General features: G+C 41.2%; 1 protein-coding gene across 1 annotated transcript in view; it reads left to right on the top strand.

The window, feature by feature from the left end:
- Window positions 1-3,424: 3,424 nt before the first annotated feature.
- PIK3CB (phosphatidylinositol-4,5-bisphosphate 3-kinase catalytic subunit beta) overlaps window positions 3,425-26,359 on the top strand; it is an 85,625-nt gene continuing 62,690 nt past the window's right edge. Inside the window, exon 1 of the mRNA XM_050902797.1 lies at window positions 3,425-3,488. The gene's annotated coding sequence lies outside the window, so the exon portion shown is untranslated. The remainder of the gene's footprint in view (window positions 3,489-26,359) is intronic.

Raw genomic sequence — 26,359 nt, 5'->3', positions numbered from 1 at the left:
TATTTTTCATACACAAGATGTTCTAAAGCCTTTTATTTGGATGACAGTAGGCAGCACACAGACAAAGGAATGACCGTGTGGTGTAGAGTGACCATTATTCTCTCTACCATTGCTCACACAGTTTTGAATATAACTCTCTTTTCTTTTTTTTTTTTTTAAGAAAAGAAATACTCATGAGAGAGTCTCATGTTATTCTATATTCACCACAAAACACTCCTGTGCATTAACTACCCAAAGCTGATTTGGTTTGTAGATGTTGTCGTTGTATCACAGTATCAGACACTAGCAAGTTGCTATGAGCATTTAAGTTTTGTAATAAATTATTTCTAAGCATCTCCTGCCCAGTATTCAGCTGTATTCTGGATCATTGTCCTTTAGATTTACTAACTTGAATTTTTTTTAGACCAGCTTTTTCTACTTTAGGCCAACCGTCCTTCATGTGGCATTTCCACTTGCATTTTCTTTCTCCCGCTGTCCGGGTCTGCTGCCACAGTTCTGTGATGTCTGCAGATACACAGACAACTTGTGCATTAGTTCCTTTCTTCTGATCACTGCAGTGACACAGGGCTAAAATAATGTAAACCCAGAATGCTGAAAATGACACATTTTCAAGTGACCAGGAATGTGTCCTAGGTGTACAGCTGTTTCACATGCAAAGACATGACTCAGATACAGCCTTTTTAGACAAAACCCTTTTGTTATACTGGGAAAACATGTAACAATAGCCTGGGGGGGAGAATAATAGAACATTTGTTGTTTTGTGAAGGGGAGTGGGAAGAGAATCTAAAGATAAGGAAATTGAAAATTAAAATTATATTTAAAGTCTGGTTTTTTTCACTGCCACGTAGGGTATAAAAAAGTTTCTTTAAGAAGTTTCAAGACAAGTTCCTTATCCGTATTGCACACTGTCCATAACAACTCCGTGTGTGACAAGAACATGAATATCATGCAAGTTGATCAACTATAATCCAAAATATGTTGATAACTAGTGATTGAGATCTCTTTACTCCCATTGCTAAATACTGACGTTGTATTTGGAGGCGTTAAAACACAAAATGGAAAGGAAATTTGAAGTCAGGGATTACAGCCTTACAGAAAAACTCTGTGTGGGCAGATTTTATTGAAGTCTATTCATAGATAGAGCAGAAATTGTCTATACAAGACAATTTTTAAGTGCTTGGGGCTTTATGCATGACAGATACTTCAAGGCATCATTATTCAATTGAAAAGATGGCAGTGCAGTAAACAGATTTTGAAGTTCTGGATTGTAGCCCTCTGCTCAGTCTAGTAAATCACTCGCATCATAGTTGACTTACACTTTACAAAGACTGTGCTGGATCCTGTAGAACAACAACCTAATGTTGCAAGATCCAGAGTAAGTAGCTCTTTTCTAAAAAAACATTATCTAGCCTTTCCAGGCACAAAACCACTTGTCATCAGTGAGGCCAACTAGCGAGCCAAGGTTTGAATATCTAGGCCAAGACTATCTGGAATATTTAATGTCAAAACCACAAGTATTAGAATGGTTTGAAAAGTAACATCTCTGGGACTTTTTGCACTACTGGATTTCATTAATACCTTATTTTTCAGAAATATATTTCAGTAGCAATGTAAACTTTAAAAAAAAAGAGACCAGTGGCTCAATGTGCTGACCTAAACTTCATTATATAGGACACGATCCATAGAGATGATACTGTCTTTGTATGATCTGTACACTTGCCTGATAAACCAGTTAGTTTCATTTGAAATCTATTGGCTTTTTCTTTTTTCCAGGAAGAAGGGAAGTCAAGTGAAGTTACCACACTCCTGCGGTATGAAGAAGCATCATGATATTCAGAAACAATGCCCGTAGTACTGAGCGGCCTTAAAAGAACTGGTTAAAAGCAGGAAGGGAAACTACTAATTGATACACACAACAGATGGGCTGTGAAGGCAACTGACACATGGTAGGCAAGGTTTCTCATTAGCTTCTGCCCTTCCACTGAGATTTGCCTAGATGTTGCATTGCATGCTCACCGTTCATGCAAAAATCCCATTTGCTGAAATAAGTGGGAAGGTCATTGTCCTTCCCATAAATTTCCAGTCAATCGATGTTGTGGTTGGTTGGTTTCTTTGGAACAAACAACTAAACATCCCCTAGATGTTTTCTAATCCAAATTTAATGAATTTTTAGTGCCTTGAGAACTGGTGAGTGAAGTTAATGAGGAAGTACATCCATCCATCTATTTTCAAAACTGGAATAACTGGAAAAATGAACAGAGAAAATAGACAAGACTAATAATACAGCATGATTATTAGCACAGGGATGTTAAAATACGCATAATGTGATCATACTCTTTTTGAATGTGGACAAGGATATGCTATGCCTCGCCCTATTTTCATTAAAGGCAGTAGGAATGTTACTGCTGATTTCAGTGGGTGGGGACAGGGCTAGCTGCATGCAAAAGTAAGTTGTTTCATTACTGGTTACATTCTCCCTCGCTTTTCTTTGATTGCTTCTTTTAAGCCTTAGAAAACCACCAATTTTTTATACGTGCTAGTTTCAATGCAGTTATTCCTAACAGCTCAGGACCAAGACTCTTAAAATGAGGATGTATCACGGAAATCATTGGCAAGGCAATAAGCTGCTATAATGAGGTCTTCCCGGCTGATTTCCAAAAGCCACTTGGGGAAAGCTGCTCTTTGATGAGCCCTTTTCAGTGTGAACATAGACGACTGCCTCTTTCAGTCTTCTAAAACACGGCTGTAATTTTTAAGCCTGGCTGTAGGAAGAGGTGTACGGGCGTCTACGCCGTGCGCAGCAGCAGCAGCTTTACGGGGCGCCTGCCATGCTCGCGACTACGAATGAGAAACGCAGTCGGGGAGTGCCAAACAAGTGGGGGGAAATGAAACTATTCGTAAATAAGCGGGGCTGCGAGGCAGCGGTAGCTGGCGAGCCCTGCGGGACCGCGCAAATGGGGTTTTTGCGAGGGGCTCCGCGGCCCGGCCCTCACAGCGGAGCCCCGGCCCGGCCCGGCCCGGCCCGCGACGGGACGCCCGTCTCGCCTCGCCCCCACGCCCCCGGGGCGGGCGAGCAGGCGACTCCCCCTCACCGCCAGCCCCGCAGCACTGGCCGGCGCCGACCAGAGGCGCGGCTGCTCCCCGGGGCAGGGCGGTGAGACCCCTCGCCGCCGCCCCGCGGCCGACTCCGGCCCTCACGGGAAAATGGACCCGGGAGCGCCCAGAAGGGGCGGGGACGCGCTGCGCGATTGGCCGCCGCCTGCGGTTTGATACTGAAAGCTGCGCCCGGGTTGGCCGCGCGCGCCGAGGGGGCGGAGCGGGACCCGAGGGCGAAGCTATTGCCTAGGTAACCCCCGGCACCCCCTCCGTGCCCGCGGAGGACGCAGCAGCGCGCGGCGCGGCCGTTGCCGGTGGCGGCGTGAGGGAGCAGGCTGCCGCGCTGGCTGAGGGGCGGCGCAGGAAGACGGCGGCGGCCGCTGCCCGGGCAGGTGGGTGTGCGCGGGCAGGCGGGCGGGGAGTCTTGGGCGGCCAGAGCTGGCTGTGCCGTGGGGTGCGTGCCGCGCTCTGAGGGGGACGGGACGGGACAGACCGGTGGGGCACCCGCGGGCGGGCAGGTCTGCGTGGCGGTGAGGGGTGCGGCGGGGCTTCCCCTCGGCCGCCACCGCTGGCTCGTTTCGGTCCCTCCCCGCCCCGCGGCGCCGAGCTCCGCAGGAAGAGGGTACTTCTCGGCTGCCGCTCGTTGCGACACGGTAGTTGCTCAACCGAGCGGGAGGCTCTGCCCCCTCCGCGGCGCGGGGGAGGGTTTCGGCAGGCTGCGGCCGTTTGTCAGCGGAGAGGAGCGCGGGGCCGGCGTGGGGGGGCCCGGGCGGGCGGCGGCGGCCTCGCGCCGGTCACTGGCCGCCTCGGTGGAGCGGGCGGGAGCCTTTGTGCGCTGCCGTGCCGCGAGCCGGCGTTGCGCAAGAGCGCGCGGCGGTAACGGCCGCCGCAACAAGTGGCTCGCGCGCGCATCCTGCGCCCTCGGGACGGCGGGTCGTTGTGCAACCGGCCCGGGACTTGCTGCGCCGTCGCCGCACTTGCTCGGGGTCTGGCGCGGCCTCTCGGCTCCCGCGTGTCGGGCGCGGGCGGCGTGCCCTTGTTACACCTCCGGTGCGGGCCCCCTCGTGCCTCGGGGCGGCTGGGCAGCGGGGTGACGAGCGGCAGAGCCTGTGCGGCCCTTCCGCAGCCTCGGGGACTCAGAGCGGCGCTTGGAAGAGGCTCGGCGGTCCCTAGGTGCTCAGCGCCTTCTCCTCTGTGAGGTTTTGTCTGACAAGCTTGGTCTTTGCTTTATGCCTGGTGATGTTTTTTCTTTAATTTTTTTTTTCCCAGCTGAGAACTCTTAGTGATTGCTTTGTGATTTTTAAGTGACGCTTAGATTATTCGATACTCATGCCTGTTTTCATCTAAGTTTCTGAGCGCTGTTTTCCTTCTGAACCACAGGAATTTGTATGGAAAAGCGGTGTTTATGAAATGTATTTCCAGTCAGATGCTCCAGTTAGATGCTCATTCTCTTTGCAGCCCAGAGTGGGTAGTACACAGAATGATCACTTCGGTAGTGTGTTGTCATCATATACTCTCTTAACAGACAACTAAACTCTTCCACAGGTGAGGACCTGTTTCTGTGTAAGGCAGGAATAAATCTTCATTAGTCCCAAAGAGTTCCTGAAAGAGAAATGGAAAGCTTTCATGCCAGAACCGCTGGTTTGTCTAGCTCCAATGCATGTGTGCTTACAGACTGATGCTGGATACCTTCCAAAATCAAGAAAGCTTAGGGGTTTTTTTGCTAGAACTTTCTGCATTTACGGACTTGTCTTGTCACCAGATATGTTGATGAGTTTTGTTCATTTGGAATTGACAACTGTAGCCAAAGCAAATGTTATGTACGCTCTAAGTCAGTGCTGCTGTTATACTGTTGATATTGAACTTTATTCAGGCGTAGGAAGTTCTTGAAGCTGGACATTACTAGAAACCCCAGTAACACATTATTTATGTTTCAGTTTAGGGTTCGAAGTTGCGTGAATACATGAAGGATGTCATAGAAATTTGATCGACCTGTGGTTTGCAGTATTAGCTAGAGACTCCCACAAGTCTAGGTCTTCAAAGATTAATTAAAAGGTGAAATAAAACATTATAATACACTTGCTTTTAGGAAAAATTGCATATAAAGAAATACTGAACATCCATACACTTGTCAAAGGGTTGCGAAGTCTAGTGGAATGCATTAAGGTGGCTGGGGAATCAATCAGCAGGTCACTTGGAGACTTCGATCTAGAAGCTTCAGTTCAGACTGATGATGGTTTTCCAGGCTTCAGAAGTTTCCGAGCAAGCAGTGCTTTTCAGAAGAGTGAGAGAAAGAAAAGGATTATTGCACAAAAATTCTTTGGTAACTGTTTTTTTGGCCTTTTTTAAAAGAATATCAGGGATATTGGTAATATCAAGAATGTTTTGTTGTGGCTTGACTTGGAAACACGTTTGGGTGGGGTTTCAGCCTGTAATTAAACACTTTTTAAAAATTTTTTAAAAAGGAACTTCCTCCATATGTGGTCTTAATTTTTTTTTTTATGTCTATTTAAGTATCTGTTTTTCTTGAATAAAAATCACTTCCGTTAAGTCAGGTTTCACTTCCTTGGAATATCTGATGTCATAAATTTGCTAGTTCTCCAATTGTCTGTAGACTTTTGGCAGAACTCCAAATTCTAGTGTAGGAAAGCCTTCTTAAAAATAAAAAAATCTTTCTTTGATTCATGTGATATAGGAAAGAGAGAACGTATCCTGCCTCTTCTCCCCGATTTCACTACTTCACTACTCCTTTCCCTTTCTTGGAAGTTGAACATAGAGTCAATAGACTGCTGAAATGTTGCACACTTTTTTTTCAATGTGTCTGCAATATGCTCTGTTTCGCAAAAGTGAAATTTAAAACCAAAATCCAGTAAAAATACAAGCTGTCAGAACGCTATATATACAAGGAGGGTGCAGGAAAAATACTGTTATTATTTAGAAGTTGGGTGGAAATGCATGCTGGTGTTTTGGCTGTTTAGCTAGAAAGCTGGTATTGTGTTTCAGTGGCCAGAGGCACAGAGTTCAAGTAGCTTAAGTGCTTTTTCATAGATCTAGAGATACACATGGAAGCTTTGCCCTTGGTTCTCTAAAAGTTGCCACCAGTTAACTTATGTGAAAATAAATACGTGGGTTGTTGGGCTGTGGAATGTGGCATTGTATTTTATGCAAAGTCCATGGGGCTGCTTTGGTTTGAGGTGGACTTTCTGACTTGCCACACTTGGTAGCAGCAGACCGTTAAGTTATGAAGTTAACCCTTTTTCAGAACTGGCAGTTTCTGTGAAAGCAGTCCAGGAGAGAAAAATCTGAAATAAGCATCATTTACACAGTTACATAAGAAAGCTTGCTTGTTTGGGTTTTTTTAGTAAGTGTTTGTACTCAAACTGATACCCTTGGAGCATTGACACACATGATGTTACGTACTACATCTCAAATCTCAATTCACTTACTTCAGAATATGAGGATTTTGACTCACAGAGGGCTAAAAAAAAAAAAAAAAAATCAGTGTCTGAGTGCATTAAACAATTTATTTTGTGGCAGTGCTGTTGGTCTTCACACTCACCATGTGAAAGTTTCAGTGTGTTTTGTTTTGATAACAAAATTGGATCTGGTGGCAAAAATAATCTTGCATTAGAAATTTAACAATTTTTTAAAATTAATTTTTAGAAATCACAGTAGTAACTTGTAAGCAGGCGGTTTTGCTTTGGGTTGGTAAGGTATATACTTATGGTCCAGAATTAACAGCAGGTAACAAAGTGGTGGTTCTGTCAAAAAATCACAAATTGGAGATTCTGCAAGGTTAAGGTTACGTGTGTTTGTATAATGCCTGAAGTACCAGTTAGTTTATGTGCAACATTGGCCAATCTATTTTACAATCTGTCAAATTTACATGGGTAAATCTTTATATCTCAACCTTTGGTGGAAATAAATTCAGGAATGTGGTTCCATTTACATATATTAGAGTTGCAGAGCGAGGCCCTCGTGCAAATGCTTGTGGATATGTAGCTACCAAAATAATTGAATTTACATACTTGCTTCAGAAGGTTAAAGAAACAAATAGTGATACTCGTGTCAAAAAAAGCTTCCTTTGAGAAGTAGGATTGGAGCAATTATAGTGTCTTCCACTGATAATTTTTTTTTTTTTTGGCGGGGGGTGTGTGTGTGTGCACACATTGTTTATTTGTTTTGGTATGGGCAGTTTTAGGTAGCCAAAGTTTAACTGCTAGCGTGCTACAGAATACGGCCTTTTGTAATTTTGGTTGTACGCAAGTAAGAGGACCCAGACTGTCCTCAGGTACCATCTTTGCTACTTCTGCTTCACGGCTTTGGCTGTTGGCCATGGGGGGAAAAATGCCCCAAATCTTTTCAGTTGCATTAAAAAGGGGGAGGAAAAAAAAAAGGGAGGGGGGCAGCTGTGAGAACTTTGATTATTCAGTTTCTTACCTTAGATACTCGTGACTTAAAATTGTGAATTAATTGAACTCGAGTAATTTTGTGACTTTGGATCTAAATCTACATATGTAGAAATATTTTTTGTATTTACTTTAAAAAAAGCATAAGAATTATGAGTACTGTAGTTTTTCTCTTGATGCAAAATATACTTAATATAAATTTGCTACTCATAGTTTACTTTTGTTTCTTTCAAAATTGTCAAATTTGCATATTTTTGATGTTGCATTAAATTTTCATTATGAAATGGAATTGTAAAGGGTGCTCTTCTGTTTCCATAATATCTTGCTGCTATTTGCAATAGTTATTCTGATTTTTAGAATAGCTTTGTGAATTCTGCATCAAAATATCTTAAAGGAACTCCATCAGAGATATCAGTGCCTAGTTTTATGCTTGTGTAACTTAACTGTACGTGTTGCTGTAATGCTGAACAGTTTTATTTCCCATGTTAAGTTGATAAATGATCCCCAGATTTTTTACTACTTCGGTTTGGTTTGTTTTTTTTTTTAACAGAAAATTTGAACAAGTGAGGTATAGTTCCTTGAGGCAGGGGTGGAATGAGTTGACCTGATGGGATAGATCTGTCTCTAAAAATAAAGTACTTCTAAGAGATCATGAAGAATTGTGAATATTTCACATAAAATGACTGTATAAATACACTTCCCCCCCCCCGAAACTATGATGATTGTATGGGAAAGGTATGCCCTGTAATGGGGGAAAAAAAAAAAAAAAAAAAAAAAAAAATCTGTGTTGTGGGTTTAATTTTTGTGCCTGTATGTGATGGTATCTTTCTTCTTTGCATGAGTTTACTTGTAAGAGGGGAGGACGTGACAACCCTGTGATGTCTAATTTCTTTTTATGAGAACCAAGTAATCAGTGTGTTCTCATTACTATCTTTTGAAGTTCACTTTTGGGGACTACCAAAGGTTTAGACTGAAGAGTCTAAATATCTTTTCACAATGTTCTTCTGAGGCTTTTGTTCCCAGATTTCTTGTATCCAGAGCAGAAAGCAGAGGCTTTTGTTCATGCATTAATTTGGAACTGATGAAATTTTTAAGTGATGTGGAGCCCGTTAGGAGCTTGCACTGTTGGCTCTCTCTTTGGGTCATTCCTGTCTTCCCCTTGCCCCCGGGCACCATATATCCACTGGATTCAAAAAAACTATGAGAGGATTCAAAGATGAGTTAGATGATCTAAGTTTTGAGTTTGCATCAACTGGCAGCATGTGCACAATAGCTTGTTTGGATAGTAGAGGTAGATAAATAGTTTTGTGGAAGTCATGGGAGTGTTTGTGGTTTGTGTTGTCAATTAATAAGAGTACTAGTGTGTCTTTGGTTTTATGATACAGTATTATTATGAAGCATTTGCTTATTTTCAGTGTTTCTGAAAGCACGGAAGGTATCTTTAACAAAGCAATGAAGTATTTTAAAAATAAGCATAAGAATAGTCGTTTATGAAAGCTTTTGTGTGGAATGTGCAATAGCTGGCATTCTATAGGATCGACCTGACATTGTAAGATGCTCACAGTCCTGCTGTCAAGTGGTTTTGTGACAGATTTAATGTGGAAGACTTGTGCTTGTATGTAGCTACAAGGTACTAGAAGCAGTTTAAAAATCAGAGTAGGTAGATGGTTTGGAGAACATTGTAAAAAATTTCTAGAAAATAGAATAACCAGTAACATTTGTAGTGCTTGAGATTCTTGTGGTAGCTGTCTGTTGAGCAATGCCTTTTTTTATGTTTTGTAAATATGGTGCTTGAGAGATGGATTTTGATACATCATTTTATTTTCTAAGAATGAAAGGTGGTATTTTGAAATGTGCTATGTTATTTTCACTTAACAATTTGATGTTCATGAGTATAGAATGTTAATAACAGAAGAATACAAAGCATACCTGATTTTAAAAACTGATTACATTTGTGTCACTACAAACAACCCCCCAAAACGACTGCTTTCAAGTACTGCAGTATGATGGTTTTCTGTCAGTGATGTGAGTGTTGCTACTTAGTATTGGGTCCTCCAGAAGGCTGTAAGTTAGCCTGTGGTTTGTGTATACACACACACAGGTACAGACACACATACACACAGAGGAGAGCCAGGTAAACAAAGGTAAATGTTGTCAGTAGAAACTCAAAGCTAAGTACAAAGTTGATGTGGTAGAAAGCAGCACATAAAATGTTATTTAAAAATTGTATTGGGCACTGTATCCCCTTTCTGATTGGCTTCACACCTCAAATTCCTTCCTCTGTTTTTGAAAAACACTTTGGTCCTTATGCCTGTACTGTTTTCCACTTTATCCACCTTTCAGTATTCCTGGTTTTGTACTTTTTTTTTCTTCTTATAGTCTGTTGTTAAATTTACTACTCCTGCCTTATTCCTTCTCCCCAGATCCCCCATTATTTCCCACCCAACCCCCAAAGAAATTAAGGACCTGTGTGTTAACCATGTGTGAGTCTTCACTCTAAGTGTCTTGTCTTTTTAGACTGCTGGTTCTTGGAAGCATAGGCTAGCGTTCCTTACAGTGCCCTGTGGGGTCCTGTCATGAGGATGTGTATTAGAAATAATTTATGCTTTACAAAGTATAATATTCTGTAAAATGCAATCTGCAGAAGAAAGGACTCTCTGGTGACAGGTGTGGGAGGGAAGGAAACCAGTAGTCACAGCTGAGGTCCAGGCTAGGAAACGAGCGGACTGCCATGGTAAGGGCTCAGCAGGCTGGGACTAGAGGTACACCAGGGAGATGTGGGGGTTGGTGTCGTAGAAATCCTGACACTGGGAGGCCTGCTTTTGGATCCTGTGTGTTTCAGTGCTTGAAGATGGCTGGCAATATTGTTTGTTCTCTGGTGGTGTTGGGATGGTGGTTTTTTGTTTTTTGTTTTTTTTTTTTTTCCCCAGATCCCTTTTGGACGTAAATGGGTGTTGCTAAGGGAGGCAAAGCCTTTGGGATTCTCCATGGTGTGTGGTGTTCTGAAAATCATGTGGGCTTGGAGTATTTGAATACTAGCCTTTAGTGCTTAGTGTCTTCCTTTCGTTTCAGCTGATGCAGAGGAGGACCTCTGAGTTTACTATCTAGTTATCAACATGCCCTGCTAAGGATGCAATTCAAGATGTCAGTGAAGATATTTAAGGAGGATTGTCCGAGTCATAACCAGGGATCCTCTAGGCAAAGAAGGGTTAGTAGTTGGTATACAGACAGCAGTAAAACAGAGATAGTGCATACATATGTATGCAGTCCATATAGGCATATGGAATGGCCAAATGTCAATGAGACATAGTAGAATTTAAGTCCTGTTACTAATTTATGGAGATCTACAAGAACAAAACCCCCAATAATGAGTCCAAACCTAGTAGGAAATAAAATTTGAAATGTAGCTTTATAACTACCTGAAAGGAGGGTGTAGTGAGGTGGGCGTCAGTCTCTTTTCCCAGGAAACAAGTGATAGGACAAGAGGAAATGGCCTCAAGTTGCACCAGGGGAGGTTTAGATTGGATATTAGGAAAAATTTCTTCACTGAAAGGGTTGTCAAGCATTGGAACAGGCTGCCCAGGGAAGTGGTGGAGTCACCATCCCTGGAGGTATTTAAAAGACGTGTAGATGTGGTGCTTAGGAACACGGTTTAGTGGTAGGGTTGGCAGTGTTAGGTTAACGGTTGGACTCGATGATCTTAAGGGCCTTTTCCAACCTAAATGATTCTATTATTCTATTCTTTCAGTTTTCTTATGTCAGGTTTGAATGGAAGTTTCATGGGAGTCTTATGCACCATGACATTAGGATTGAATCATAGGATCAGGAGGTGAAGAACGTTTGTCTGAGTCTGCTGAAGTATTTTAAATTATTTACTCGTAGTAACAATTTAAGTGTGAGGAGGCGTGTGTATGTGTGTGGAGAAGAGCTGTCTTGTTTTTCCTTTCATGGGAGGACTGAAAGGGAGTAGATTTAGATTAGATGTAAGGAAGAAATTCTTTACTACTTTATGAGGCACTGGAACAGGTTGCACAGAGAGGTTGTGGATGCCCCCTCCCTGGAAGTGTTCAAGGCCAGGTTGGATGGGGCTTTGAGCAACCTGGTCTAGTGGAAGGTGTCCCTGCCCATGGGAGGGGGGTTGGAACTGGATGATCTTTAAGGTCACTTCCAACCCAAACCATTCTATGATTCTATGACTGTATTTGGGAATCTGTGATAAATGCTGACGGGAAAGTGAGTGGTAGTTTCTGAACCCTCTTGAGTGAAGAAAAGCATCATTAGTCTGGGAGACTGTCAGCAGCAAATGGTACATTAATTTTTGGCACAAAACTCTTGCTGGCAAAAAAAGAGACTTTCCTTTCTGTTGTTAACAATAAAAATGAAGAGGGACTGATTATCTGTTCTCAGCAGGCTGATATTGTTCAGCTTCTTTTTAACATCCATGTAAGACAGACGCAATGCTTTTGACAAAAGTCCTTTTATATTTATTAAAAATAAAATACTTTCTAGTATACTGATAATTGCATCCATCTACATAACTAATTTTTCTTAAAATAATAACTTTATTATGATTACAAACTATGTATAAACTATTGCAAAATTTCAAATGTTATGTGAAGATAAAGAGATACTACTGTGAAGATGTGTATTAAACTGTATGGAGTATGGTCAGTCTTCATCCTAGGCCAGTTTTACTTCCCCAGCACTTCAGAAGTACAGTTTTACATCTACTACTAGTGGTAGTAATATAAGGAAGTCATATGTTTTATTAGAAATGTTTATTTACACTTGAATTAGGTGATCTCTAGCTATGTTGAAAATTTTAGTAAGCTCAGCGTAATGATCTAACTTTATTTTTTACCTGAGTAATAATAAAAGCATTTTTCTTTACTGAATTGTTGCTTTAAGTGTTAGGGTACCATTTTTTAATACTCAATGTGATTCTGCCTAAGTTCTTAGAGTTCAGCTAACACAAGTACCTAAAAATTGTTTATTTTTATATGGCAGTCTGTTTTGATAACTATAGTAATTTCTGCTTCCTTTGGGTGCTGTAAATAAATCTGAAGTGTAAAGAGCTACAGTGATTAAGAATAGCAGAAAAGTACTGCATAAAAAGGAAAGGTTATTTAGTAGGAATTGAATTCCTCAGTAAAAACAAGATTTGCAAGAATGTGAAGACTTAACTTAAAAAGTTAGAAGTAATGTTAAGACCACAATCAAGTCTTTTCCTCATCATTTCTCATCTGAATTTGTAGTAGGTTCATCAAGATTTGCAGCAGCTCTGTATCTTTTGAAATGGAATGTGTGTATTGGGTGCTTTCATAATTTCTGTCACTGAAAATATGCTGGATTACAACTCGCTTTATATTCGGTTTGCTATTCACCACAAAATGACAGAAATCCTTATCTATTTCCACAAGAACTCATCTCTGTATTTTTTCCTTTACTCCATTTTGTTTAACTTCAAAGCTTCAACATTAATTTACTTGAGTGAGAAATACTATGGGTAGAGCACTGACTAGGGATTTGTAATAATTAGGTTCTGTTCCCAAGTGTGTCACACGGCTGCTGTTGGAGCTTAGAGAAGTTTGGTTATCGTGGTATGTTTTCATCTGTGCATTGGAGATGAGGTGGTTACTTTTTCTTTCTTCGGTGTCTTTGCTTGGTAAACTTTTCTTGTGTTTATGTACTTGAACATACATCACATCAGCTGTCATGGACCTTAAAGTATGTGAGATGCTACTTTAGGGTAAATGTAAATGCTTAATTGAAAAATACTTTGTAGCAGCTATGGTAGTTGAAATGAACAGCAAATAGGTTTTATGTGCATTACGTTAGAATGAAGAAAAGGTAAATGTATTTTTAAGCGGCCTCATTTAAAAAAAATCCATTTGAGTGGCCACATATAATCATCCCAGCTGATGCACAGCCTCACTTTGCCTAATATCTGTGAAAATGCTGTTGAAAGAAAATCTCCTCTATTATATTTGAAAAAAAAAAAAGGAGAAATTATTCATAAAAAGTAGGTAGAAGCAGACTGTAGTACAATAGCTAAAGTATTTTTAAAGCATCATATTAAGATTAAAAAGTTAGAATCTTTAGTATATTGTTGTCATGGGAATAGAAATTTGAATGATTAACCCCCTTCTATTTATAGCTGTTTTCTCTGAGTTAATATTCCTGTTCCAGTTAACTTCTAGGTAAATTTTATGAGAAGGCAGAGCAATTCTTGCATTAGTCTATCACTGCAGCTAATCATTTTAGTGTCCTCAAATTACTTTCTTTTTAATGTGAATTTCACAAATCATGTCGCTGTATTTTTAGATTTATTTGTACTTTGATAACTTGTCAACTTTTATTGCATGCAACTACAGGATTTAGAGGCCTTCAGCATTTGGTGGCTCCTTTTGTCTTCCCATCACTACTTGCTGCTTACTTAAAATACTGGTATACCACAGCTTAAGACTGATCTTCTGGGGTTATTGGCTCATGAGAAGGAGATGCAGGGTGTGTGTGCTATACTGATAAAGGTTGAAAGAGCCAGGCCTAATACCAGTTATTATGAAAATTTTCCACCCTCTTGATGCCAAAAGTTGCTTCTTAGTTGTTAATTTAATTGGGGCTTGTTGGCCAGGAAAGTAGCATGCTACTTCTACTGTGGTTTTTTTAACTCTATTTGTGGAGTAATAAAGGGTTTCTACCTATGTAATGGCAGTTTTCTTGAAAAACAGGCAGTGTGGTTGGTTAGACCCCTTACATAAGAAGGAGCCTTCAGAAACGGCAGCATTCCTGAAACTTTCAGCTCAAGCTTCTACGTTTTGGTGATTAACAGACCCAGTTCACCTGAAGAAAGATTTATTGGGGTGCGCTGGCAAATGAAATGGTGTAAGTGTTGTTTAATTTTCTGTTGTTCTGTGATGTACTTTTTTTCCCTGTGATTTACTTTTGAGAAGTAAAATAGGGTTATAGAGAGGCTTTGTTTTCATTCTGACTTATCATGGGAGAGAATTTGAAAGGAGTTAAGGCAAGTATTTTTCGAGTCTTTCCTCAAGACTTGCACCCCTTGGTAAATCACACTTTTGCTGTCAAGTGTGGTGGTGAGAAATTTTTATCGTGGTCAAATCATTATTGTTTGTGTGAAAACTGAAAAGCCTTTGCTTTCATTTGCAAGAGTTGCTTTTTTGATTTCTGATTTTATGGCATTGTCGTGGTTTAATCCCAGCTGGCAACTAAGGACCAAGCAACCGCTCACTCAGTCCCCTCGCCCAGTGGGATGGGGGAGAGAATTGGAAAAGAAAAAAAACTCATGGGCTGAGATAAAGACAGTTTAATAGGACAGAAAGGAAGGAGGATAATGATGATAATAAAATTACAATAATAATACTAAAAGAATTAGAATATACAAAACAAGGGATGCACAATGCAATTGCTCACCACTTGCCGACCGATGCCCAGTTAGTTCCCAAGCAGCGATCCACCCCTCCCAGCCAACTCCCCCCAGTTTATATACTGGGCATGATGTCATACAGTATGGAATATCCCTTTGGCCAGTTTGGGTCAGCTGTCCTGGCGGTGTCCCCTCCCAACTTCTTGTGCCCCTCCAGCCTTCTTGCTGGCTGGGCATGAGAAGCTGAAAAATGCTTGGATTAGTGTAAACACTACTTAGCAACAACTAAAAGCATCAGTGTGTTATCAACATTATTTTCCTACTAAATCCAAAACACTGCACTATACCAGCTACTAGGAAGAAAATTAACTCTATCCCAGCTGAAACCAGGACAGGCATATTTTAAGAATTGCTTTCTTAACTACAAATGCTGCTGCTCCAGTGCTCTTCTATGTACCCAGGTTTATATACCTTGTATACTACTACTACTGCTGTTGTTTGGAGGTGAAGCAACATGCTCTGGAACAGAAAGTTATTCTGACATAGTGAAGTGGTTGTCAAAAGAAAGTCTCTCTAGTGGTTTGCTCTTGTGGTGGGTTGACCCTGGCTGGATGCCAGGTGCCCACCAAAGCTGCTCTATCACTCCCCTCCTCAACTGGACAGGGGAGAGAAAATAAAACGAAACGCTCATGGGTCGAGATAAGGACAGGGAGATCACTCACCAGTTACCGTCACAGGCAAAACAGACTCGACTTGGGGAACAATTAGTTTAATTTATTGCTAGTCAAATTAGAGCAGGATAATGAGAAATAAAACCAAATCTTAAAACACCTTCCTCCTACCCCTCCCTTCTTCCCAGGCTTAACTTTACTCCTGATTTTCTCTACCTCCTCCCCCCCGAGCGGCGCAGGGGGACGGGGAATGGGGGTTTGGGTCAGTTCATCACATGTTGTTTCTGCCGCTCCTTCCTCCTCAGGGGAGGACTCCTCACACTCTTCCCCTGCTCCAGCGTGGGGTCCCTCCCACGGGAGACAGTCCTTCATGAACTTCTCCAACGTGAGTCCTTCCCACGGGCTACAGTTCTTCACGAACTGCTCCAGCATGGGTCCCATCCACGGGGTGCAGACCTTCAGGAACAGACTGTTCCAGCGTGGGTCCTTGCGGTGTCACAAGTCCTGCCAGCAAACCTGCTCCAGCGTGGGCTCCTCTCTCCATGGGGCCATGGGTCTGCAGGTCCTGCCAGGAGCCTGCTCCAGCACGGGCTTCCCACAGGGTCACAGTGTCCTTTGGGCATCCGCCTGCTCTGGCGTGGGGTCCTCCACAGGCTGCAGGTGGATATCTGCTCCACCGTGGACCTCCATGGGCTGCAGGGGGACAGCCTGCCTCACCATGGTCTTCCCCACGGGCTGCAGGGGAATCTCTGCTCCGGTGCCTGGAGCACCTCCTCCCCCTCCTTCTTCACTGACCTTGGTGTCTGCAGAGTTCTTTCTCTCGCATCTTCTCACTCCTCTCTCTCTGGCTGCAACTGCAGAGTTCTTTCTCTCGCATCTTCTCACTCCTCTCTCTCTGGCTGCAACTGCAACTCCCCTGTCACTTCTTTTGCCTTTCTTCAATATGTTATCCCCGAGGCGCTACCACTGTTGCTGATGGGCTCGGCCTTGGCCAGCGGCGGGTCCCTCTTGGAACCCGCTGGCACTGGCTCTGTCAGACATAGGGGAAGCTTCTAGCAGCTTCTCACAGAAGCCACCCCTGTAGCCGCCTCCCACTACCAAAACCTTGCCACGCAAACCCAATACAGAAGAAGGAGGAGCTCTTTCTCATTTATCGGAGAAAGAGCTTTTAGGTGCCTATTGCCAGAAACTGGTGTAAACATTGATCTCATAATTCAGTGGTAGCAGGAGGAGAAATACATTCTCCAGAATGCATCTGCTGCCTCCTCTCCTCAGTCCTTCCACACCTTGCCTGTGAAAATGTCAGAGAACGTATCGTCAGTCCAGCCTTTGTCAGGTTCCTCTTTAGTCTTGTGGTTTTTAGAGACGTTACACAGAAAGTTAAGAGGGTTGTATTTTATTCTTTCCATCTTGCTGTTCATGGTTCATCTCAGTGTCAGGAATTGCTTTGCAATTTGATCACATTGAATATAGAATTATTCTTCATCTGGTTAGAGCAGTTATATTCACCATAGGGTCTACGATACTAAGGGTAAGAAGTCGTTCACTGTGTTAGAGATCTGCCAAGCAGATTGCTCTCGTTATGGAGGAAGCTTATGCTCCAAGTATTTCTGTGCTCTGCCAATGCTGCTATCACACAGGGTCATAGCTGTTGCTACTCCTTGTGCAAAATTCACTGAGGGGAATACGCATGGCAATGTACTGAAAAGGGTACTTAGAGCAGGTTACAGCTCTAGTACTGCTATAGCTCTGTTCCTTCTCAGAATATAGAAGTAAATTTCTCACTGCAGTGTTCCCCGACACCAGAGAAAGCTTTTACTTCTGCCAGAAATAAGCCTGTAGAAAAGATAGTTCTCTACTGAAACCTTTTCATTAATGAAGGAAGCTGAAAAGTGCCATATAGTCTAAATTACTATGCTGAGCATTGCAGCTGATGAAAAGAGGGTTGTTTTTGTTTTGTTTTTTTGTTTACATCAAGTGTTATATATTTTTATGTGATATGTCTAAAAGCAGTGTAAAACATATGAATACTATTCAAATCTGACTTTTGGATTCAAATCTGACTTTTGGATCCAAATCCAGATTTGAACTGTTGATTTGATGAGAACGAGGGTTGTCTTATTTTGTTTTGTTGTGGTTTTTTTAAACCAAGCACTCCCCTGCTTCTAGCCTGGGAGTAGTGCAAATTTAGGGTTCTTAAATTATATAATATTATGAGTTGTCATGCTGAAATTATGCTTGATATTTTTACATTTTTTTTCTGAAAAAACCCGTCAAAATACCCACCCAAAACCCAACCAAACTTCCATGAGCAGAGCCTGGTAGCTGCGTACTTGTTGAGTTATTTTTCCTGGTTTTTGATATGTAGTAACTTTCATAAGGAAACCTGTTGAAGTTTATTAATATGGAGGGGAATTTTGTTATTTCAAAAAAATAAATTGTTGGTGATGCTAGGAATTATTTATCAGCTCTAGGAAGACAGAATCTTTGATAGCCACACACTTTTTCTTGTTAAATAATGGATGTACCAGATGATTGAGAAGATTATAGAACTTCTATGTAAAGAAGCGTTAAGGGAGACCATCTACCAATATATATTGCATTGCAGCTTTAATTATATTGAAGAAAAAATAGTTAATGAAAGGGATAAAATAATCTTGCTATAAATATAGATATTAATGGAAACGATTATATTAGAACCTGGGAATGTGATTGTTTAATTTTATATTAGAAAGTTTGGTCTCAAAATCACTCCCAGATATGTTATATATTGTAAACTGTGCACTGATTGCCATTGTACTGTCAATCTTAAATTCATACATAAAGGCTAGAAGGAATCGGATATCGTAAAGCGTCTGTCATTTCAATGTTTCAGAGGAAGTATGAGAATTAAACCAAAAGCCCAAACTTGTATTCAGGATTGCTGTTAGTTTTCTGTTCAGTTTTGCCTGTTTTTCCCCACCCCTTTAAATGCCTATCAGGTTTGCTGTTGAGCAGCTAATATGAGCAGGAGGATGGCTGTCCTTGCTTTTTTCAAACTCTGCTCATCTCACTTCCACGTTCCCCTAGTGATACTCTCCCTTTCTGTTTTGTAACACAGTTGAGGTTCTTGGAGAGTTTCCATACACACACTGAGAACCTGAATTTGTACATTCTGACGTATAACGTGCAACTCCTTTGATAACACTGTGAGTTTTCAGCACTGGAGCATGAGGCAATAGAAGTCTCACTAACTGAAAGAGGGGGGAGTGGGGAGCAAGAGCAAATTAAAATACACAGTGTTTCATTACCTAAAAGAGCTTAATAGATTTGCTTTTGAGTGCTGGATATAGCTGAAGGTAAACTGCATTTGTTAGATGCTTGAATTTTTCCTTCTTCAGCACAAGAAATATTCTTAGTGATTACTTTTAGTTTCAGATAGTACTTACTATATACATGATGTTAGTGATGAAATACTGTTGATATTTATCACGTGGTAATATTTGGAATCAAACAGCAAGTTGGACTGCAGCAGCATGTCTTTGAAGTACACATAGCTAGACACTACTGTGTTCGTTCATAATCTCTTGCAATCCACGCTTTGGAGTTTGTTTTAATCATAAAGAACAAAGCTTTTAAACTGGTATCTGGAGCAGAGTGGGAAGTAGCTTCACAAAATGGCTCATAACAATTACTGAAAAACTAATTGTTTAGTCTTGCTATTTAACTCTACTAATGTGTTCTCATTTATATAAAACTAAATATGCACACAACAAAAAGCAGAATTTGGGAAATAAATAGAAGTAAATTTGCATAGTTTCACCATATTAGGCATTTAACAGAATATAAATGGGAAGTGAAACATCAGCATGTGAAAGTAGTGAAGAGAGACTACACAGAAGAGATCACAAGAAACAGAAATCATGAGTAGTCCTATTAGTAATGTTTTAAGTAACTAAATAATTGTGATAAGATCTTTGCAGAGCCAAGATGAAGACTCACTGTTTTATTTCTCTGTTTAAAATGCAAGTAAATATTTATTCATTTAGTAACTTTTGGGTGGAACCAGTAGGGTTTTTTGCAGTGTTTTTACATCTATGACACATTGGTGAGTAGAAAATGCATCAACAATAAGAGCCATATTCAGGTATCCTGAATTCTGAGGAAATGCCTAGTCAGCGAGAGCTATGCACCTTAAGTCTTTCAGAGTTTAAGCCAATCAGAGGGAAATCATGGAGAAGGACTTCATAAACTTTAGAATGTCTGAAAATGACCTTGAGTTCATTAAATGAATATAAGATTTCTTTATCAAAAAATGATGGTGCAAAGGTAATTTTATTCCTTAACAAATCCTTGTGTTCTGTCTTATGCCCAATAATTAACTTAGCTTCAAAAGCAGGTTTTAAAACAAAAGTATGAGGCATAATTATGGTGTGATACAGGTCCAAAAGAGCCAGTGCTTCACTGCCATCTCACAGGTATAGGAATTGCTGTGCTGCTGGCAATTAATGCCCCCCTCCCCAAAACTTCTGTTTTCAAATACTGCGTTAGATGTAATGAAAATCCATGCAGAATCAAATTTTTTGTTATTGCTTGCAATCTATTTTAGTATTCAGGAAGATGAATTTTAGTAGTATGATTGCTGAGGGTGCACAGTGATTGCAGGCCAGTTGATTGGCAGTTCATTAACTCTTGCAAACATCTCTGTAGATGTCACAAGGGCTTGTGCAGGGTGGAAGATTTGTCTACACCTGCCTAAACTACTGCTCAGTGGTTAAGTTATCTCAGCCTCAAGCCTTTGAGCTTCACACCGTGTGTGTGTGCGCATGTGTGTGCACATATAGGTATGGATTTCTTGGAAGAGGAGCACTGCTCTGTGACCACAGCTTCTAATTCTTCACTTCTGTAAGCCAGATTTAGCGAACCAGATTTAGAAAAGCTGCAGCACTGGCCTGGAGGTGTAAGTGATCTGTGGGCTCTGGAAGGAGGTGGGGGAACTTACATCTTCACACGGATGAGTCTGTTCAATCTAAGCTATTCATTTCTTTGGCACCAGCTTTGGAGCTACTGAACCAATTGGGTAATCACTTGTGCTCTAAACTGGATTGGAACTGGAAATGAGCTGAAAAGTGTTACTCATTTGACTCTATGTTTATGAATCAATATAAAGCAAATCTAAGCACTTGTTTGCGAGTCATCTGAAATCATAAAAACACTGCTGTTTTTATAAAATGCTCACACGCAGCCTAGAACTTTGTGCTTTTTGAACTATAGAGTACCCTCAGATCTAGTACATTCTCCAGCACAGAATCTCTCCTAGAATGTTTTGGTGTTCTGCAGTTGTGACAAGTTATCAGCACTGGCAGCCAGCCCTGTCTAATACTGGGCGCATTTGCAGGGTCTCCCACTTACAGAGACTTTGCTAATCTTGATTTCGGCACACCGCTCTCAAATCAGAGAATGATTGGTTGCCTAACAGAATGAGAGAGGAAGAATTTGCATTCTACTAGAGTCTTTTTTTTGTTAAGCTTCGTTAACAATGATGTGTTCCCCTTTTGCTTTGCCCAGAGGCATTTCTTTTGAAGGTGGCAAAGCCGAAGAAAAACATTTAAATCGTTCTGGGAAAATAAAAAAAAAATATTTTTGTTTGTTGATCCTAAATCATGCAGGTAACGCCTTGCCATCTGGAAGTATCTGTTCTTTGCTCCTTTAGTTGCAGGTCCTTCATTTTCCAGTGCCAGTAAGAACCCTAAGTCTTTTGCTCTTTTGTTGAATTTGTTGTAAGGACAAAAGTTTGTCATTTGCCTCACAACTTCAGTCATGTTGAGTTCTAAACTACAGTGAGTAGGAAGATTACTGGGTTACTTAACCCTGAGCACCATCAGGATATACCACTGTGAAAGAGGGATCCCTCCCCCGCCCCCCCAATTAAATTCAAATGTCAGTAACTGACACCCTGTTAGAAATCAGTACTTAAAAAAAAAAAAGGGTTGATGAAAACTTGCAAGATCTTTTTAGTATTGTGTTACAGTTCTAAACTGAAAGGAATTCAGCAGCGTGTGTAACCAAGTTAAAAAAAAAATCTGATTTATTGTAAAGCATATTAGTATGTGCTTGTGTGAGTGTAAATTTCTTTTAAAAAAGCCTGTTGGACACTGAAGGGAATTTCACAGAGGTGAGCCATAGCTTAGTGAGGTTGGCTCTCTGGGTAGAGTGAACATGGCTTTGTTAGAGGGTGATTCATAGCAGTTGAGTGCAGAGCTCCTGCTCTCAATCACCCACTGGATAAATGTAATTATGATACCGAGTTCTTCTTAATGAAGACATGTGACTGAATTCAGCTTCAAATCATGTTTCTAACTGTTATCCATTTAACTTAAAGAATAACACTGACCCACATTTTTTAGTTAATCATGAAAATGCTTTGTGGTCTTTGTTTTGCCTGTCCTAAGGAAAAAGAAAGGCTGTAAACTGACTTGTAGTTCTGACATAGATCTCTTTTTGCAACTCATTTGTCTTAGAGCTTGGTATTCTGCAGTTTCTGTCTCTGCTTGGGTTTGGGGTTTTTTTATTTTCTGTGGGTATTTGTACGTGATGGGAGCTTATAACTCTATGCCTGTTTTGTTTTGGTTAAAAAGATTTTGTATGAGATAGGTGGGTTTCACAGAACAGTTGTGTTCTGCATTTTAAAGTGACACATTTCAGAAAAGGATGAGGCTTTTTCTTAGAGGATATTATTGTTTTTTGACCAACCACCACCACCTGTGAAAGTAGAACACAAGGAAGAACACTGCTGTGTGTGTAACAGTATGATGTCCATTATCAATAAAATACTTTGTCTCTATATTAGTGCAGAAATACGTGCCATCTTTAAAAGGTCAAAACTGGTCTCTGCCATTGAAGAGACTATGGGCACTGCATAACTAGGATGATGCTTATGTACGGTTCTACTGTTTGGATCAGTCTGCATGCAACACTATGCAATATATAGGAAATAATTTTTTCAGATTCAGGTTTTAACTTGCATTTTCAACATTTGCGCTAAGATGTGCAGTATGTGGAAGTCGGAAGTTGCTGTGATTTAGCTAAATGTGCACTGCTGCAAGTTATTCTTTTTCTCAGTTTTAATTCCTGAACTTGGGTTGTAATGGCTTAATTACTGATAGTGAAAGTTCTTGAAGAATTTTGTGCCTATTATTGTTGGAACTTAGGACTGAGGAAGGAGGGAAAAGAATGTTGCTTTACATTTCTCAGTATTTTTTTCATTTGAAGATATTTGGTGCATTTACTGATGGTTAATCTTGTCTCAGACTCAGTGAAATTGTGAGTTTCATTGCCGAGTGGATGCTACAGCAGCTAATTCAGCTTGACATTCACTTGTCCGATCTTCAGTGCTATTGAGAGCGTGAAATGCACGAGACAGCTTTGAGGTAGCTGAAGATGTGAACCAAAAGCTGTAAAATACCCTAGCTGTACGTTTCTCTATGTATCGCTGTCCAAAACATCTGCTAGTGCTCTTGGTGCTGGTCCTGATGCCTTCCTCAGTGCATTCTTCCAGAGTAGGAGATTTGCAGAGAGGAAGATACTCAAGAAACTGCTGTATCATGTCATTCAACCCACTCAGAGCTCCTTATCCTAAAGCGAACCCGGAGTATCCTCTCTGACAAATGGTTTCTTTGTGTGCTCCGGCAGAATTCACAGAGGAGCCTGTCTGGTGGGTCTAGAAATTGTTATAGAGTAGAAGACCATAGGGCCACAATTAGCCCAGTAATTTCTATGTGGCATCTTATATTGCTTATGAATGAATTTTTCTGTTTTTTTTTCTTTTTCTTTTTTTTTTTTTCCCCCTTTTTCTTTCTTTCTGAGTGGCCTACTTCCCTGGCTTATAATTGTTTCTGTTTTATATTAGATGCCCCACAGGAGTTTTAGGCAAAAGTTTCTTGTACATTTTCCCCCTTTCTTCCCTTGTGGTACAATTTTTTTTTTGTCATACATTCATAAGTGTTTCTGTGGACTTAAAGAAGTGTAGAGGGTAGCTACAGAACTGTAGGAAGTTTTTACTATATTGTCACAGGCATTTTGATTGCTATCGCACAATTTTATGACTCCTGAATTATTTCATAAGATTTTTAATGTTTTTTCTGAAACAGTTATAATTTGCATAAAACGAGTATCTATGTGATAAAGGTATAATGAAAGGATTCACAAAAACAATTATTTTGCAAAATACAACTTCTCATGCAGAAGTTGCAAGCTGAAATGGAATAGGATTTCTGTTAGGTCCCTGGTGGCACTTTCTGTAGAAGTGGTGTGGGTGTAGACCCAAGGGCAAATGCCCAAGGTGGTTTTGTGTTGTGTTTTTGGCTGAGCTCACACAGACCCATGAAGGAGACCCCACTGGTAATATCCAGGTGACAGTTCTATTTTTCCCACATTCCCCAGAAAGATGCAGTAGGGAAAAGGTGTGTGCTCATCATAAAGTCCAGTTTGTGTTCACCGCTTGAGGCAGTTGCTTCAAGTCTTTCTGATCTTTACTCTGTTCCCAGAGATTATGCTTGCACGTTTCTTATGTAGTTGGAGTTCTCACTAGCTGTTTATGGTAGTTAAAAGACCAGCAGGGTTTGTACCTTGGTCTGTTAGGTAATGTAGTCGCCAGCCTTCGAAAAACTTTCCACTCATGCTTTGGAGGTAGAAAGTGTACTGGCATATGAAGGGTTGACCATGATGTGATCTGCAGTTATACTGATAACCATCTCTCGTAACCTCTGTTCTGCTGGTCTGAAAAACAAGAAAGGTTGGTTAGCTAGAAAAATAAAGCTGCACACTGTCATCCTGTAATGAAGGATTTGTTTCTAATGCTTGAATATAGTAGTGGGTAGTTTGTATACATCAGAAATGTTTTAAGATCTGGAGGGCTAGCCATTGCCCTAGCTGTCCTCAGTGTACAGTTGGTTGCAGAGGACCAGTAGGAAGCCTATTGTCAATGTAATGTCTGAATTGCAACGGAGATGCAAACTGCTGTGAGAATAGAGGGGGAAAAAGGACAGAGAGCTGTAGGGAAGCAAGCAGAAATCTAGCAAGCAAGAGACTGTGGAGAACACAGGAACTGACAAACTGTGACAGGAGCTATTCACAATGTACTGGCTTGTTAAATGCGTACAATTTATGGACCCTAGATACTTTCTGGGCTTTATGCATGTGCCTAACCCTCAGATTGGATGCCAGTGCATTGACTACTGTGCTAATACATGTTTCTTTTATTTCTCACCAAATTCTGAATAAGGCATGAGGAGCATTAGCTCTCCTTGCCTCGCCAGTGTCCTAGAGATGAATACAGTACAGGAGGTTGACTCTGTCTAAGATAGGAATGATTTGAAGCATGATAGGAGCCTAGCAGCTGTCTCCTGTTCCAGGTCACAGTTTGCACTATGTGGTGTGAAGAGAAAGGAAAGAATGAGACAGAAGAAGGCTCAGAGCAGAAATTGCAGCACTAATATGACTGCCTGCTTTCTCTTCTGGTACTTGAGTTATTTTGCAAAGTGCATTTTATTTTTTTTTTCTAGTGCCAGCCTTGTTTGGTTTTCTTTTTTTTTTTTTTTTCAAATGCACTCTTAGTCAAGAAATCTGACAACACATCTGTGTTACACGTTGTTCCCCTTTATGAACTTAAAATAGGTAGATAGTATGGTATAGGGAAGGAATAAGGTCAGAGTTTTTTCCAGTGTATCAGTGCTGATATTAGAAAACTAGTATTGTGCTTTTTGCCTGTGATTCCCACGTTGCATTTGGGAGGCTTCTCTGTGGATTGCCAACCTCTATGGAAGCGGTTGTTGTTAGGATAAATTTAGATTGTGTATACCAGCAGTGGCATATATGCAATTTCAAAACACCATTCTTGGCTATGTTGGTGCTAGTAGGTTTCCTGTGAATTTAGAATGGTGTGTTAGACTCCCACCATCTGATTTGTCATCATGTGACTAGTTAGCCAGAGACCTCTAGAAGGTTGGGATATCCAATTTTTAGTTAAACTAACATCCTGCTTCTGCTCCAGGGTATGGTACTTCAGACATACACTGTGTCCCCCACTGGCCACAGATTGTGAAAGATTGCTTCCTCAGGTGGAAGTTGTGGAAGTAATGACTATTTATCTTGTATCTATAGTATGATGCATTTCACACCCCCTCCCAAGCTCCTGCCTTCTGGCCACTAGCTATTGATTCTGATTTTTCTGACTCCATAAACACAAATATTGACATGGCTGTAAAACATTAATGCCAGACTGGTACTTCAGCATTGGTTATAAGAGAATCATCCTGTTCCTTTGTCCTTGCAATTTCTAAATCGTGTAAGGGTGTTGTCGTGGTTTAACCCCAGCTGGCAACCAAGCACCACACAGCCACTCGCTCACTCCCCACTGCCGGTGGGATGGGGGAGAGAATCAGAAGAGTAAAAGTGAGAAAACTCATCGGTTGAGATAAAGACAGTTTAATAGGTAAAGCAAAAGCCTCATACACAAACAAAGCAAAACAAGGAATTCATTCACCGCTTCCCATCGGCAGGCAGGTGTTGAGCCGTCTCCGGGAAAGCAGGGCTCCATCACACATAACGGTTACTTGGGAAGGCAAACGCCATCACTCCGAACATCCCCCCTTCCTCCTTCTTCCCCCAGCTTTACATGCTGAGCATGACGTCATACGGGATGCAATATCCCTTTGGTCAGTTGGGGTCAGCTGTCCCGGCTGTGTCCCCTCCCAACTCCTTGTGCACCCCCAGTCTCCTCGCTGGTGGGGTGGGGTGAGAAGCAGAAAAGGCCTTGA

The sequence above is a fragment of the Gymnogyps californianus genome, chromosome 10 (assembly GCF_018139145.2).
Source record: "Gymnogyps californianus isolate 813 chromosome 10, ASM1813914v2, whole genome shotgun sequence".
NCBI lineage: Eukaryota > Metazoa > Chordata > Aves > Accipitriformes > Cathartidae > Gymnogyps > Gymnogyps californianus.
The sequence above is the reverse complement of the archived record's forward strand: the minus strand, read 5'-3'. Positions and strand labels throughout refer to the sequence as shown.